Source organism: Pinus tabuliformis, chromosome 9 (assembly GCF_031772625.1).
Source record: "Pinus tabuliformis cultivar Carrire ecotype Pingquan chromosome 9, CPIR1, whole genome shotgun sequence".
Lineage (NCBI taxonomy): Eukaryota > Viridiplantae > Streptophyta > Pinopsida > Pinales > Pinaceae > Pinus > Pinus tabuliformis.
In genome coordinates, this window is record NC_142307.1 from 770,803,856 (window position 1) to 770,819,771 (window position 15,916).

Consider the following 15,916-nt stretch of genomic DNA (forward strand, 5'->3'; position numbering starts at 1 on the left):
GTGCAGCCCCCTTACATGCTTTAACATGATTGAATAAGGTGTTTCAGTGGGGAGGCAAACATCAGAAAGCATTCGACACCTTGAAAGAGAAAATTAGTACAACACCTGTACTAGCACTGCTTGATTTACAAAGACCATTTGAGATCCAAACTAATGCCAGTGACTATGCCATGGGAGCAGTGTTGACACAGCATAGTAAACCCATATGTTATCATTCTGAGACTTTTAATCCTGTAGTAGTTAACTATCCTACATATGATAAAGAATTGTATGCATTAGTTCAGAGTGTGAAAAAGTGGAAACATTACTTAATGGGAAAAGAGATAGTAATACATACTGATCATCAACCACTTCAATATCTACACTCCCAAACTAAGTTGCAGCAATCAAGACATTACAGATGGATGGGGTTTCTACAACAGTGTCATTTAGTCATCAGATATAAAAAGGGCGTACATAACAAGGTTGCAAACATGTTATCTAGACCCATTATAAATGCATCTACCATACTTAAGCATAATTCAGTGCTACATGAAAGCTACATAGAATAATATGCTCAGGATATGGACTTCAAAGATGTATATGCAACTTTGAGTCAAGGCAAAAGAGTAGAAGAATTGGACTATCATATAAAGGACTGACTCTTATATCATTGTGGGAAGCTCTACATTCCACAAACCGAGAGAGTAAAGATAATTAGGGAAGCACACACTTCTCTGATATCAGGTCACTTTGGGGTAAGTAAAATAGTTGCACAGCTACAAAAATTCTGCTATTGGCCGAAAATGAATGAGACAGTTTCTAGGTATATAAGAGGGTGTGCCATGTGTGCTAAAAGCAAGCCTAGCAATAGAAAACTAGGCTTGTACACTCCATTGCCAGTTCCTTCTCACCCTTGGGAAAGTGTTTCCATGGATTTTGTGGGAGGACTGCCTAAATCTAGGAAAGGTCATGATTACCTATATGTTGTTATGGATAGGTTCAACAAAATGTGTATTTTGATACCTTATGGTAAACAGATTACAATTGAACAAACTGCAAAATTGTTCTTTGAACATGTATGGGTTCATTTTGGATTACTCACTTCCATTGTATTTGATCGAGACACCCGATTTGTGGGGAAGTTTTGGTCGAGTCTGTGGGAACTGATGGACACCAAACTGAAGAAAAGCACAACTTTTCATCCACAAACAAATGGCTAGACAAAAGTAGTAAAAAGGACAGTGATCCAGTTATTGAGAGGATATTGCAGTAAACATCCTATGATTTGGGATGAACACTTGTGTTATGTGCAACATGTTTACAACAGAGCCAAACACTCTTCTACACAATGATCTCCTTTTGAGACCTATTTTGGTTTCACACCAAGGTCTCCTTTGGATTTTGTCTTTGGTAAAGATACCATAGTTGATGGACACAGTGATGTGGACAAGGCAACTAGGTTCATTGAACAGATCCAGGAGATCCACCAGGCAGTACAGGAACAGCTGGAAAAGAGCCAGGCAAAGTACAAGGCTAGGCATGACAAGCATCAAATAGAGCATAGTTTTCAGGTTGGAGACCAAGTCTGGTTGTATATCAACAAGGATAGGATGCAAGGTGAAGGTAAAAAGCTAAAGACTATCAAGTACGGACCCTTCAGGATACTTGAGAAGATTGGTGAAAATGTTTTTCGCCTTGATTTACCAGCTTACATGCACATCTACTTAGTCATAAATGCAGATTGCTTGAGATTGTTTGAACCTTCAATGATTGAGGACCCTAAAGATCAAAGTCAATTGCCTTCTATTGATGACCTGCTACCTGAGTATCTTAATGATTTGCAAGAAGATACAGTGTTGGACAAGAAGGTAAGAATGACGCGCAGGGGAGATGTTGAGTACCTTAGGATTGGGATCGAAGGTTCGAAGCCAAGCAGTGCAAAGTGGATTGAGATTGGACAGGTGAGAAAATAGTATCCTCACTTACTCAATGCTTAAAAACCAACTTTTGGTGGTCCAAAAGCTTTTTCAGTGGGAAGGCCGTGATCTGAATTGGATCCATAGAAAATTGTCAAGGAACCATGACTATATGAGGTTGAACGAATCTCTAAAGAATTCCATAACAGCGATCAAAGACACCCTGAACTAGTGGCAATGGTAGCCAACATGGAACAACGAGGACCTCGGTCAAAGCGCACTAACCGAGTTCCATGGAGACCGCGCAAGAGGCCAAATTAACCCCTGGGAGCCCCAGATCGGGAAATGGAGGTGATTTTTAATCGCACATCGCTGGACAAACAGGGCCATAATGGAAAAGCCCGAGCACTTGGTCGCGTGGGGGAACTAGAGAACCGCGGGCTAAAAAGGTAAAAGTGCTAAACGTAAAAATGGCGGGACCCGCACTCTGGAAGCTGGCAGTTTTGATTGGGTCGCCCTTAAACGGTAAGAGGTTTTGGATAAGAGCAGAGCGATTCCATACAACGATCGATGCATGGCAGGCAGAGGTGGGAGAAAATCACTGTTGATCGCGCGCTATCGGTCGAGCAAGTCAACCGCGCGAAACGTGCATATGGCGTCGGATCTGGAGGGCCCAGATCAGATGGTTGAGATCGCGCCTAATGGAGGAAGCAGAATCAACAAGGAATTAAGTCGTGTTTTAAAGGGATTTGGAATCCATTTGACTGCCACAGTGGAGGAAGAATGCATCCACGACGTAACTAAAGAAACGAATCGACGAAACATGTTGGCACTGTTTAGAGGAGGACAAGTGGCCACTCACTGAGCGTTCATGATGATGCCGAACAGGGAACTCCAAGTGCAGCTACAGAAGGTGAATCGACAAGCGGAAGAGGAACCGAACAGGCATAGGGATCGAATGGCTAAATCCATGAATAGAGACAGTCGAATGGGGAGAGTTGAGTAAGTCGAAGTCTAAGAGATGAAGAGAGACAGAGAAAGGAACCAGAATCTCGAGAGGAGAACGGAACATAGAGAACAGTAAAGCAGAGCAGAAGAGACAGAGGGCTGAGATGATCAGTAGCAACATCGAGCACTAGAGAGCTTGAAGATTCAAGCCATCCCATAGAGGAATCTGTCTGGACTGAGCATCACATTTGGCTCTTTCCACTGTAGACCAGAAGGTCATAGAGCTGGTAGGAAGAAGAAGAGTCTGTGTACGTCAGTGGCTTGGGGAATCCAAGAACCACCTTGCCAAGAAAATCTGCTTTAGGTGAACTCACATTGAGTCCCTGTATTGTAATTTCTCTGCTTAAAGACACAATAAATAAGGCCACCACTGAAAAGCTGGACCGGAGACATAGCCCTAGAGAATAGGGTGAACTCCTTATTAAAATTTCTTGTATCTTTGTGTTGCTTACTGTATTTCTCTACTTTCTTTTCATTTTATTGTCTGTGTATTGGCAATCTGATTGATCCGTTACTTCAATAACATAGAACACACACCAGCACATGAGTCTGTAATACCTTAGTTTAATAAATCTTTCACTGATATCATTCATAGGGTGAATATCAGATCATCTACTTGTCACCCTTTCTTGTTAAATTTTGAAATCTTTAACTACAATTTTCATACTTGTCTTTTTGATTCTGTCACATCCACGAATGTGACACCTTTGTTTATCACAAAGAAAATTAATGCAAAATGGGAAAAGGAAGTGTTGGGTGCAGGAATTGTGGTTAGGCATACTCCTTCAACACTTAATTGTCAACCCAGGGGTTCCGTAAACTTAGAGGCAAAGCACAAGAAATTCCAAAAATGATATGAACTTTTCCTAACTCTATTCCTACTTCCTTAATTACAACCTTGCAGAATCGAAAAGAAAAGATCACCCGGAAATTTACACCAAAGAAATTCTAGTGTTGGAATGTGAAAGAAAGTACTTTTGTGGAGAAATAAATGAAAGGAAATTTCAAACTCTTGTAAGCAATCCTGACTAATTGAAATAGAAATCTATGTCTATCTTCAGTATATTTGTATGTCAGATTAATAATTGTCCCTTGAAGATGTATGACTTCTTTATAGATCTTTTTCCCTGCACTAAGCTGTTATTCCTGTACTCCTGCAATATTCTTGCACCAGTACCGGAACAAAGTTTATATGCTAGAAGTATATTTTACACTTGTAATGAAGATTTATGTCCTCATGTAGGGGCTCTAAGCCTCAGGACTAGAGCACTTTGTTCCTGTATCAGGATATCGATTCCTATACCAGAACATAGATTCTTGCACCAAGTTTTCAAATTTATTTTATAAAAGAATAAAGAGTGTGTTAACTTAAGGAAACAATTTTCAAAGGTGAACATAACTTTGAAATAGCTTCCACAAGTAGAAAGATGCTTCAACCCAACTTAACTTCACAATGAGAATTAACTTCTATAGTTAAAGCACACTTTTCTTCAATCAAGGAACTCCTTCATGCAACTAAATAAATCATCTAATTGTGACAACAGGCTTTATCCCTGTAATAGTTATTCACACAAATCCGATTTGCCTTTTTAACCTTCTTAATTTAGAAAGGTTCACTTTGAAATAATTAAATATGAAGTTCAATCCTTCCCTGAAAAGTATAAAGTGCAGGTACAGATTAATGCGTTATAACATCATTCATTCTTTAATTACCAAAGCATATCTAATTCGGGATATCAAGAATACTTCGGAATGATGAACACTCACTTGCAGAAACACATCAAGGCTCTTATGACAGAAAAGAATGAAAGACTTTTTCAGTAATGAACCAAAGAAATCGACTTGCAAAATTGTAAATGCACTATTGTAGGAATATTGTGCTTGCATGATCTAGGCAGAAATAATACTAAGCATTGAAGAGAAGAAATTACAAAAGGGTAAAATCAAACTTAGTTAAGCATGCACACCACGGATCTACCACACAATGGTTATGAATGAAATCGAACCTCAACTTTGTGGAAGAATGAAAACATCTATTTAATTCACACCTTGCATTAAAACAGAATCAACACACCTTTAACAAGAAAAGAGAATGTGAGGGAGAATGAGCTGGGTTGGCTGGGCCCTAGCCAACCAACTCATTTCCCTGTTTAGGAAACTTGGAAACTCAGCTCTCAACGATGCATCAACACAGAATTAAAACACAGGATTGAAATAACATGGCGCAGTCCCTTTATATTAAATTTCAGAATCAGCAAATGTACATGATGAAATCGAATCCAACCCAGAACGAGGGCGATACCAACAAAATTACAAAATAACACAGTTACAATAGCATTTCTATAGCTATCATTCGTTTCCATTTTCTATCTAAATCCTACATTATATACATCCCTTCAGGCCTATGGCCGTAACCAAATTACATCCAGCATTATAATCTAAGCCTTTCGGCTGTAACTAAATAACAACAATATTACATGCTAATCCTTTCGACTATAACAAAATGCTAAACTTTAGAATTCAGTCAACGACCTAATCTTTATCATATCCTTGACTTATCTCCGCTCCAAGCCCAACTTGAGATGACCGATTATGAATGAGATGTCTGCATTAGGTAGTGAGCTGTCACAGAAGTTTAGGATTCACTAGCGGTGCAGGAATCCTACCTACACTCGACCATGCTAAAGAAATGATTAATACATTGCTTACCAAATACTTTAGGAAAGAAGATATTAGTTTCAAATAATAATAAAGGTATAAAATCTATAAAAATAATTAATTAATCACATTTGTAACCCTTAAATATGAAATATAAAGCTAGTGCAGGAAAAGGCACGATTATTGGAATAGTGAAGGAATAAGGAGGTTACAAGGTTAAAACAAAGGTCTAAGGTTATGATTTTGAAGTAGGAAATGGGTTAAAATGGAATAAATTTAGCCTACCAACATCCCCCCCTCCCTATGCTATTTTGGGTCCTCACAAAACCTTTACTTGCTGCAAAAAACCAAAACAAAGGAGCCTCCCTTCAATTCTGAACTTGTATGTTGATCCCTGCTTTCACTGTCTTTGCCTTCCCTCCCCGAGCCTTCTTGAGTTTCTTGGCCACCTTTTTAAGATGTCTATGGCACTTTGAGGCCCAGAATTTCCATATCTTGACTTGTCTTTTCTGCTCTTTCACTTCTCCTATCAACTCTGCAATCATTTGCTTCTGCAATGTATTCTGCTCTTTCATGGCTTGGCTTAATATCTCCAAGCCATAAACATGTTGCTTGAGCTCTTCTATCTAGTTGTTCAGATAGAGGGTGGATTTTTCTACTCCCAATTCCTCTGGTGCAGACTTCTCAGCAGTCGATTCCAAACATGTGCTGACATCATCAAGGTCAAGGTTATCCTGGCCACCCAGTTCTTGCATTTCAACATCATCAAGGGTTTCAATACCTAGAGTTTCAATGTCACTAAGGGTCTCAGTACCCTGCACATTCACTTTACCAGGGGTTTTAGTACTTGGAACTTCAAAATAATTAAGGGCTTCAGTTCCCGAAACTTCAATATTATCAAGGGCCTCAGTACCCTGCTCATTCACCTTACCAGGGGTTTCAATACCCGGAACTTCAAAATTATCTAGGGCTTCAGTGTCCTATGCCCTATCATCCATCTGACCCTCCACCAGGTCTTTGCTTACACTCAACATCGTTTTTCTCTTCTTCATCCTACCAAAGAGGACTGACAAGGGTGTGTCATCTTCCTTCTCCGCATAGTCTTCGTTGACCACTGTATGGGCTGCCACCTCAGCGAGGACTGAGAGGTTATTGTTACCTGGTGAAGCAGGTGGTGAGTCATCCAATAGTATCGGGGAGGTCGACTAAACATGACCCACCCTTGAAGAGGCAGTCCTTCTCCTGGCCGACCTCCTAGTCTCGGTAGGCGCGGGATCAGATTTTTTAATTTTTCTTCCTTTCTTGAAGTGTTCTTCTTGGTCGACTTCTTTGCACCTCGTCCTTGAAACTCCTTTAGAAATTCTTCCCAGGTCATGTTTTTAACCTCTAGTTCTTTCTTGATTAAAATTTTGATCATCCCGTGGTGATATAACTTGTATGCAACCTAGCTTGAATTCCCTCTCTAAACACCTTTTGACATTTTTTTCTAAACTCTTGAACAAATAATAAGGAAACTTAATGAGATTACCAAACTCAAAATGCAGGATCAATCGTATGTGATACAGGAAGGTCAATGAGTAATGACCCTCACAGGTAAGAAACTTCTGCAATACATAAAGGAGATCCTTCCATTTTCCAATCATAGAATTACACTGGAGACCATTCTTCCAGTCCACCTTTTTCTTCGGGTTGACCACGAATCGACGCCACAACTTCTTCTCTATCTTCTCCTTCTTAAACCATTTTTCTCCCACTGCTGGTAAACCTGTAGCCTGAGATATGGACTCCTCTGTGACCGAAAATTCCAACGAACCAACCTTGGCTCGGCTTCCATCAAAATTTCGGGCGAATGCTAGCGCCACGGCTGAGTCGAATCCATCAAATTTTTGCAGAAACGGGAGGAACCCGAATTCCTGCAATATTACAAGATTGTTTCTATACTCGGCTGTTTGCTCCATCTCCTTCACGGACCATGGTTCAATCCTTACAGGCACCATTTCTCTATTTGAATTCACCCAATCTTTGTCTAAAATTTTGAAAGAGTATTACAATATAAAGAACTCAAAATGATGGTCGAGCTATACATCCACCACTATATTGGCCACTTCCCAAATGGTCATGCTTCATCATTAAAATTACACAGATGTGAATACGAATTGGTTCAAGTACAGGCAGGTGATGATGATTGGGAAAGGCGGTGGTTTAGATAATGATTCAATGTAACGGTCATGCGAGGTCAGATATGGAGTAAGGCCATCATTAACAGGTGATGATTTTTTCAAGAAGAGGTAAGTATTGGATTTTGGGAGAATCGTACCATCCCACATTTACTTCATGATCTCACATAAGGTGTTGTAACATCCCTAGTGAAAATTCCATGTAAAAATATATAAATACCACGGATGATGGGACACGTATTCCAAGCTAAATGGTGGGAAAGACATCCTAGCAGGTGTTAATTTGGTTGTTTATGGTTAAGGAAATTAGCAAAGGCCTTGGCTAAGGCATTAAAGAGGAAAAAAGGTATTTTGGCACATTTATTTATGAAAATAATGGAAAATAGGAGAGAAAGGAGGTGAAAGATCACAGGTTGCATTTGAGGAGGAAAATGAAGGAAAATAATGGAAATTAGGAGAAAAAGGAGGTGAAATGTCACAGGTTTCATGTGAGGAGGAAAAGAATGAAAAATTAAGAAAATAGGGGCCTCATTCATAAAAAGCTTCTGAGGATCAGTTGGCAAGCTTCTTCCTTTCACTTTGAACCTTTTGTCAGTTCAATTTTGGAGCTCTCTCATTATTCTCTCTCTCCCTCATACTCTTGGATACTTAGAGTTTTCTTGGAGCACTCTTGGAGGGTGTGACATACTTGGATTCTTGGAGCAAGAAGGCAAAAGAAGAGCAAGAAAGTGCAAGAGGGCATCGACATCAACAACTACATCAGATTTGCTTACAGGTACCGACTCGTTGCATGTATTATTTATTCACTATTTTGGCATGCATGGCACATGCATGTGGTTTCTTGGTGGTGATCTATCATTGGCATGGAGGATTGCCTGGATCGACATAGTATTGCCTAGCCTCGCCATTTCCTAGATAGCCATGTTGATTGTGGGTTTACTTTCATTGTTATGTTTTGGTTGGTTCTCATGTTTCCATAAATTGGGTTGAGTTATTAGTCCCAGAAGCCCTAGTTGAACAAATGCTATGGAAGCCCTGCAACAACTTGGGTTGAGTTACTAGTCTTAGAAGCTCTAGTTGGAAAAACGCTATGGAATCCCTTGGTGGGTTGAGTTACTAGTCCTAGAAGCCTTGGTTGGACAAATGCTATGGAAGCCCTGTATAAGCCATGGGTTGAGTTACTAGTTCTAGAAGCCTTGGTTAGACAAACACTCTAGAAGCCGCTTGGATGGAGACCAATCTGATGATGGTTTTTGGTGATGTTTGACCATGAGGTGGAATCATTGTTTGATGGGTTGAGGTGGGTGGCCTCTGGAAGCCTTGGATGAGTTTTGATTTATGTGTTATCTGAGATCCCACATTCATGATTGGAACATGGAACGGGGATGATTGGTTGAAGAGAGACTTGGCTCAACCAATCTATGGTCGGGTCGAATGTGGTAGTCCCATCACCGGATGGTTCATTGCATTTATTAATGAAAAAAAATTCATTCCCTTGGTTTTCATGTGCAAATGTACTGATGTATATATGGATTTTGATGGCTGATATGTTTATTGTATTTTTGTTCCCATTATGTTGTTTACATTCACATTTACCCCTGGAGGGTGTTATGGAGTGGTATTAGAGCATGGTTCAAACACTTGGACTGGATGGGCTCTATCATAGGTGAAATGAAGAACAAAGGTTAAATTTTAGACCTTTCTATCATATCTGTTATAACTTTTCTTCTGTAGCATATTAGACATTGAAAAATTGTCCATATTGAAGGTAACTCCCACTGATAGTGTGGTAAAAATTTCAGATATTGGTTCACAATACTTTAGCAATTATGATCTAAGGAAGATGACCTTCCTGAATGCACCTTTAAACATGTCATGTTGAAATTTATGCAATAACTCATCTTCTGTAGGCTTTCTGAAGCTAAAAAATTGTCCACATTTCGAGGACATACCACTGATTATGTGCTATAAATTTCAGATATTGACTCGCAATATTTTAGGAGATATGAGTTGAGGGAGTCGAGCCTTCTGAATGCTCCTAAAATCAGGCCTCAAACAGGTCACACTGACATTTGTGTTATAATTTTTATTCTGGGCACTCTCAGGAGCTAAAGTATTTTCCACAATGAGGGGAAATCCCACTTATATTTTGATAAAAATTTCAGACATTTATTTACTATATTTGAGGATATATGACCAATGGAAGTTGAGCTTTCTGGCTACTCCTAGAATTGTGCACCAAATATGATTGTGTGGGTATTTTGTTATAACTTTTCATCTATGAAATCTCAGAAGTTGAAACTTGAACCAGAGTGAGAGATAATATCAGAAGTTGAAACTTGAACCATAGCGAGGGATAATACCACTAATCATATGCTTTAGTTTCCATAACTTGTACTACTACGGTTTAGGATATATGCATTGAATCATTTGCTATATTAGCATGCATGCAAAGTGTTTGATGAAATGCTTAAATGGTTCAATGATTAATTGCATACAAACTATTTGATAAAATTCTCCAATGAGTATGTTGTTTGTGGTTGGGGATAGTATTGATGTGTAATAGTATTCTTGTAGTTGATATATGCTTACTTGTATGCAAATAGTTTTCTATATTAGTTTGCATGTAAAGTGTTTGAAGAAATGTTTACATGCAAATGTAAGAGTACAATATTTCTTTGAAGAAAAATGTATAAGTATGGTAATTGTTTGAAGAAAATGTTATTCTTTTGGATGGGATAGTATTGTAGTATGATAATATGGATGTAGCTGATCTATGCCTATTTGCATGCAAATAATTTGAAGAGTTGCATGTAGGGAATTTGAAAGGTTGCATGCAAGGAATTTGAAAAGTTGCATGTAAGGAAATGGAAAAGTGGCATGTTTTTAGTTATTATGTTACAAGTGGAATAAGTGCAATGTTTTGACTTAATCTCATACAAATATAGGAGAAATAAAAATCAATTTCTTTTCAAGTGTGGTTAAATTTAGTAGAGATTTGGAGATCCCATTTCCATAATTGGACATTGGAGATCAGGCCATTATAGTAGTTTCCTCCTTCTACCTTAATGTGGACCATGGATAGTAAGGGGGTATGCTTATAGGTTGTTAGTATTGGTGAATGCTAATTTCAAATTAATAGACATGATGTCTTGATTTTTGGAACATGTGACTGACTGTGTATGAATTATATGTTGCTTACATGTTGATTTCATGATGCCTACTTACATCCTTCTATGTTAGGTTACATTTTTGAATATTTTCATTACATGTATCAATCTTGTAGGTTGATTGCAAGAATTGATCGCTTATGTGCGACCACATTCGTTTATGCGTAGGTGTATTTGATTTGGCATTGCTTATGCATACTGGTGGTTGCATGTGGAAATGTGTACAATGGAGTAATGGTTGTTATTATGCATGTATAGTAGGTCAAACATGCCTTGTGATGTCATTGTATGAAATTTAGATCATCATGATTCTATTGGTTGTTATGATGCTAATGAGCTAGTTGAGATAGAGCAAGGGATGTAGATCATCATAATGAGGTTGCAGCATTAGAGTTTGGGATAAGAGCAAATCATCATACAGGTAGTGTATGTTTGGCATGTAGGTATGTAATTTAAGGATTATTATATGCATTAGGTTTATGAAAATGTATTTGATGTTATGGTTACATTCATGATAGATGTTAGATGATTAGTGTGGTTATATGCACGTGTCATATAGTCAAGAATGATAGTAACATGTAGTTGTATGCATTGCTATTTTTGTTTTATATTAGATAACCTAATGATTATGTTGTATGTTGTTGATGAATATGATATATAGCTTATTGTTGTTATATGCCATTAACTTGATGATTAGGGTCATTTCATTGAGATATTGATGTTATAATTTGCATTGGTCATATGCGTGATGGCTATGTTCATTTCCTTGAAGATCTTGATGTTATATGTATTATGTTAACCTAGTTTGACCTATGCAGATGGTTATGGTTGCGATATTCAGGTATGAACCAAAAAATTTGTGAGACGATGTCATACAAATCTAGATTGACTTTTCATATGTGTGAATGACAATTGTGTATGAGTTTATGATGTGAATATGTTAGTTAGATATTGTTATGGCTATCATGATCTTATGAGTGCTTGAGCTGATGTGTTGTAAAGTTATATCATGCTAACTAGATTGATTTTGCAGACAAGATCACCTCCCCTGAGATACATTAAGGTATCAGTTGCTTATGTCATATATTTGGTGCTTGACTGTTGATTATGTCATCTAGTTGATTTATTTAACATGGTATGAATATTTGATGAATTGCATAATATGAGTATGTGTTCAAATGATCTTGTTTTAAGATGATTGTACTAAAATATATGTGTTGAGACAGTTGATATGTACTTGAGTATAGTAGGTGATAGTTGTAGTATTATGACTGATGACTATGAGTTGACTATGGATTATGACATGATTGTTAGTCTTGGTAACGATTGATTTCAAATTAATAGATATGATTGTCTTGATATTTGGAACATGTGGTTGACATGTGTGAGTAGTTGCAGGGTAACATTCTTGGTATTAGCATGACAAGGTAATAGTTGATGTGTCTATATAACTAACAGTTGGGTGGTGTGAAAGCATATAGTAAGCCTCGATTCCAACAACGTAAAAAGGTAAAATAAAGGAATTGGGCAAGAATTCCTTTGGCTATGTTTGGAAACCCTAATTTCGAACGAATAAGTGCTTTTCACATAGGAAGCCTTATTAACCTTGATTTTGTCTGACATTATGTGGATATGTGCTATATTCATGAACATGCACTTGACAGGTATATTAGCTAGTCTTTAGCTACAGGTGGATCTGTTAAAGGATTGGAGTCCCTTGAGAGATGGTGTGGATGTGTTTAGTTGCAAGCAGCATGCTTGGCACAATTAGATGAGGTAACTGGTGTATTATTATGATTAATTATACATTCATAGTTATGTGTTTATGGAAGCATGATGTAGGGAGGTTCATGGAAAGATAGGTTGCCATGAAATCTTGAAGATGGCTCAGGTTGAGCTTTCCTTGGGAACCATGGGGATTGAGTCATGGTGTCATTCTTATGCTTTTGGTCTTGTGAGCTTGATTTGTGGTTTTGTTTGTGTTTGGTGTAAGGCCTGGCCACTTTGTTGTAGTGTCATATCATTATGGGCTTTCGTGGTCTTCTTCTTGGTTTTCTCTTTTTTTCTCTTTTATTGTTTTGAGTCTTGGGAATTGGTTGGGAAAGAGGAAAGTTGATGGAGCTTAGGGAGAGATGTGTGGTACCCAAAAGGTAATGTAAGATTTAGATGAAGCTCAGTGCATGAGTAAGCACAGCGAAAGGTAAAGCTATGATGGTCGGTTAGACTGGTTGGGTCCATTGTGGTAAATGGATGGTAGCAGTATAGTCATGAGAAAGGTAATAAGAAAAGGTAAAGTAAATGGATTTGAGGCATCATATGCCTTGGCTACATTGGGAACTATTGTTCTCAATTTTGCGCATGTGTTTCATGAATAAAGGAATTTCTCTTAATCTAAACCTTATGTTATCTGGTAATTATGTTATGATCATGATTATGCTGATGTTTATATATGTATGCATGAATGTATGTATGCCATTGTCTGACAAGGTGATGATTGTTTTATGCTAACAATTATATATGTATGTATGTATGTATCTATGTCATTGTCTGATAGGGATTTTCAAGGATCATTCTTGTGAAGGAATAATTTCTTACGCAATTGAATGATATGAAGAGGTTCCTGGTTCATGAGGAATCAAGTGGGAAGAGTAGTCATGACAAATATAAAAGGTCAGTATCATGTGGTTATGAGTTGATATTATATGATTATATTATGTCTATGTTATGGACATGTTATACCAAGGGATACATCAACAAAGTGAAAGCAGTGTGGTCTGTGACATGCTAGGACAAGCATGAATAAGACACTAGAAGTAAGGTTTCTTGGTAAGGACAGTGTGGTTTTGGATGTGTGGTACTATTGTTGTGCATACGTTGTATATGTTGTACATGTTGCATCTATGATGTGTACACTTGTGGTGTTGTGTACACATAGCATGTGTACATGTTATTTATGCAATGTTATGTATAGGATGGTACAAATAAGGTTGTGCGAATATTGAATATGGGGTGTTGTATACATATTTTACTATCTTAGTGATGTATATGTGGTATTGTGTGTGCATATAGTGCTTTGTGCATGTTGGATATGCAGTGTTGTGTACGGATAATGCTATGTACATGTTGGGAATGCAATGCTATGTACAAGTGGTGTTGCGCGCATGTTGTACATGTGGTGCTATGTGTTAGCACCTAAATCTGCCTTAGGCTGAAGGAAGGCAAAAATTAGGGTAACCACAAACCATGCTCAGTTTGGTAGCTAGCCCTACCAGAGCAGGAGAGGGCTCTCTCCGAGTCATGCTCAGTGAATAGATAATCGAAACGGTCTGAGATGACTTACAATGAAATATTTACCTTAGGCTAGTAAGTGGATAGGGATTCTGGAAACAATTTTCATGAATGACCAAGCTTCTGGGATGTTATGGGACCGGCGCTCAACAAAGAACAGAGAATTTAATACAAAGGCACATATTATTCCGTGAGGCAAGGTAGGCGGAAAATGTAACAATTTAGTTTGAGGTACCGCGGCATGAATAGATTGCTGAAGAAAGTGAAAAGGGCATAGTGACATGAATCCTTTTCAACAAAAGAATAACACTGAACATGAAATTTTCCCACAGGCAGAGCAATAAAATTGAATTCTACCTAATCTCACTCAGAAAATTTCACTGGAAATGAACATGAATCGAATTGTGAAACATAACGAAATACATATGAAAACATAAGAGACACATTTGTTGCACTCACAACCACAAGAATCTCATGAAGCAGAGCTGCTGCCTTTCATTAATTCTCTATCAAAAATACACAGTGAAGAAACAAAGTTTCTTTCCCACCGTCTCCCAGAAGTTACAAGCCAACCAACCCTTTGTGAATAGCTTGCATAAAATATATAGAATGTGTAAGGAAGAGATAGAACACCCAAGGGTTGGGGAGTTACTTGAGTCATTACAAAATGGAGATGGAGAGCCAACCATCAGCTACAGGTGCAACGCTACAAACATGACATTTGGCTTGGGTGACCGTTTGCCTTCCTTCGCCACTTGGATAGAAGCCAATCTGGAGAAAAAACACTTTAAATGTCGCCTTTGGTGCCAAAAAACTGAAGTGTAGATGATCGGGCCCACTTGGAGAAGTCGCGAACTGAAATTTCGCGAAACGGAAGCAAATTGGCAATTTTTCCTCTATGCGCCGCGCCATTTTCTCTGTGCGTCGCGCTACTTTGGGGCACTTTCATGTGTCCAAAATGTGCCCAAGTGGGATTTTTGGAAAGCCTGTCCTATCTACTTTCTAACCCAACTAGAATTTCTGAATTTGGTGCTCATTTGCCCCTCCAAATCTTCATTCTCCCAAGACTGCTTTCTGTGTGTCAAAAAAGTGGCAGAGAGGCCATTTTTGGGTGTTTTTTGACCTTTAGGAGACTCAGATCTTGTCAAAATTTCTTGCTTGGACACCAGTAGTCGTGATTTTCCATGCTAAATCCAAAAATGCAAACCATTCCTCATTTGGAGCTCTAGAATTTTAGCGTCGCGCCACGTGCGCGGCGCACAGGGAGAAAAACCCTGTTTTTTGCACAAAAAATTTCAAAATTTCAAAAATGTGCTCCAAATTTCTTGAAATTTGGTCTGGAGCTTCTTCATTAAGTGTTATGGTGGGCCAAGGATTGCCTTGGCCAATATCCGGAGTCGATCATGCTCTTTTTGCCTCTTTTTCCTTTTTGATGCCTTCTTTAGGTTTGCCTTCAAATTCCTTATTCGTGCCTTGCAAACCTTGTTCCGTGCCCAATAGTGGTTTTTCATGTTCCTGAGCATGTCCCTGTCCTTGTTTGCTTTCGCCAATCACTGAGTGTCTCCATCTCATACTCCGATGAATGTTGTGAAGCCATGACTGCTGTGTATACTGTACCTAGGCTGCCCTTTGATGATGGTGTGAGGCTGGGTGCCTTTGTGATGTCTGTCACCAAGGGGAACAATGAAACAGGGAGTATTAGGAAGGGAGTAATGTA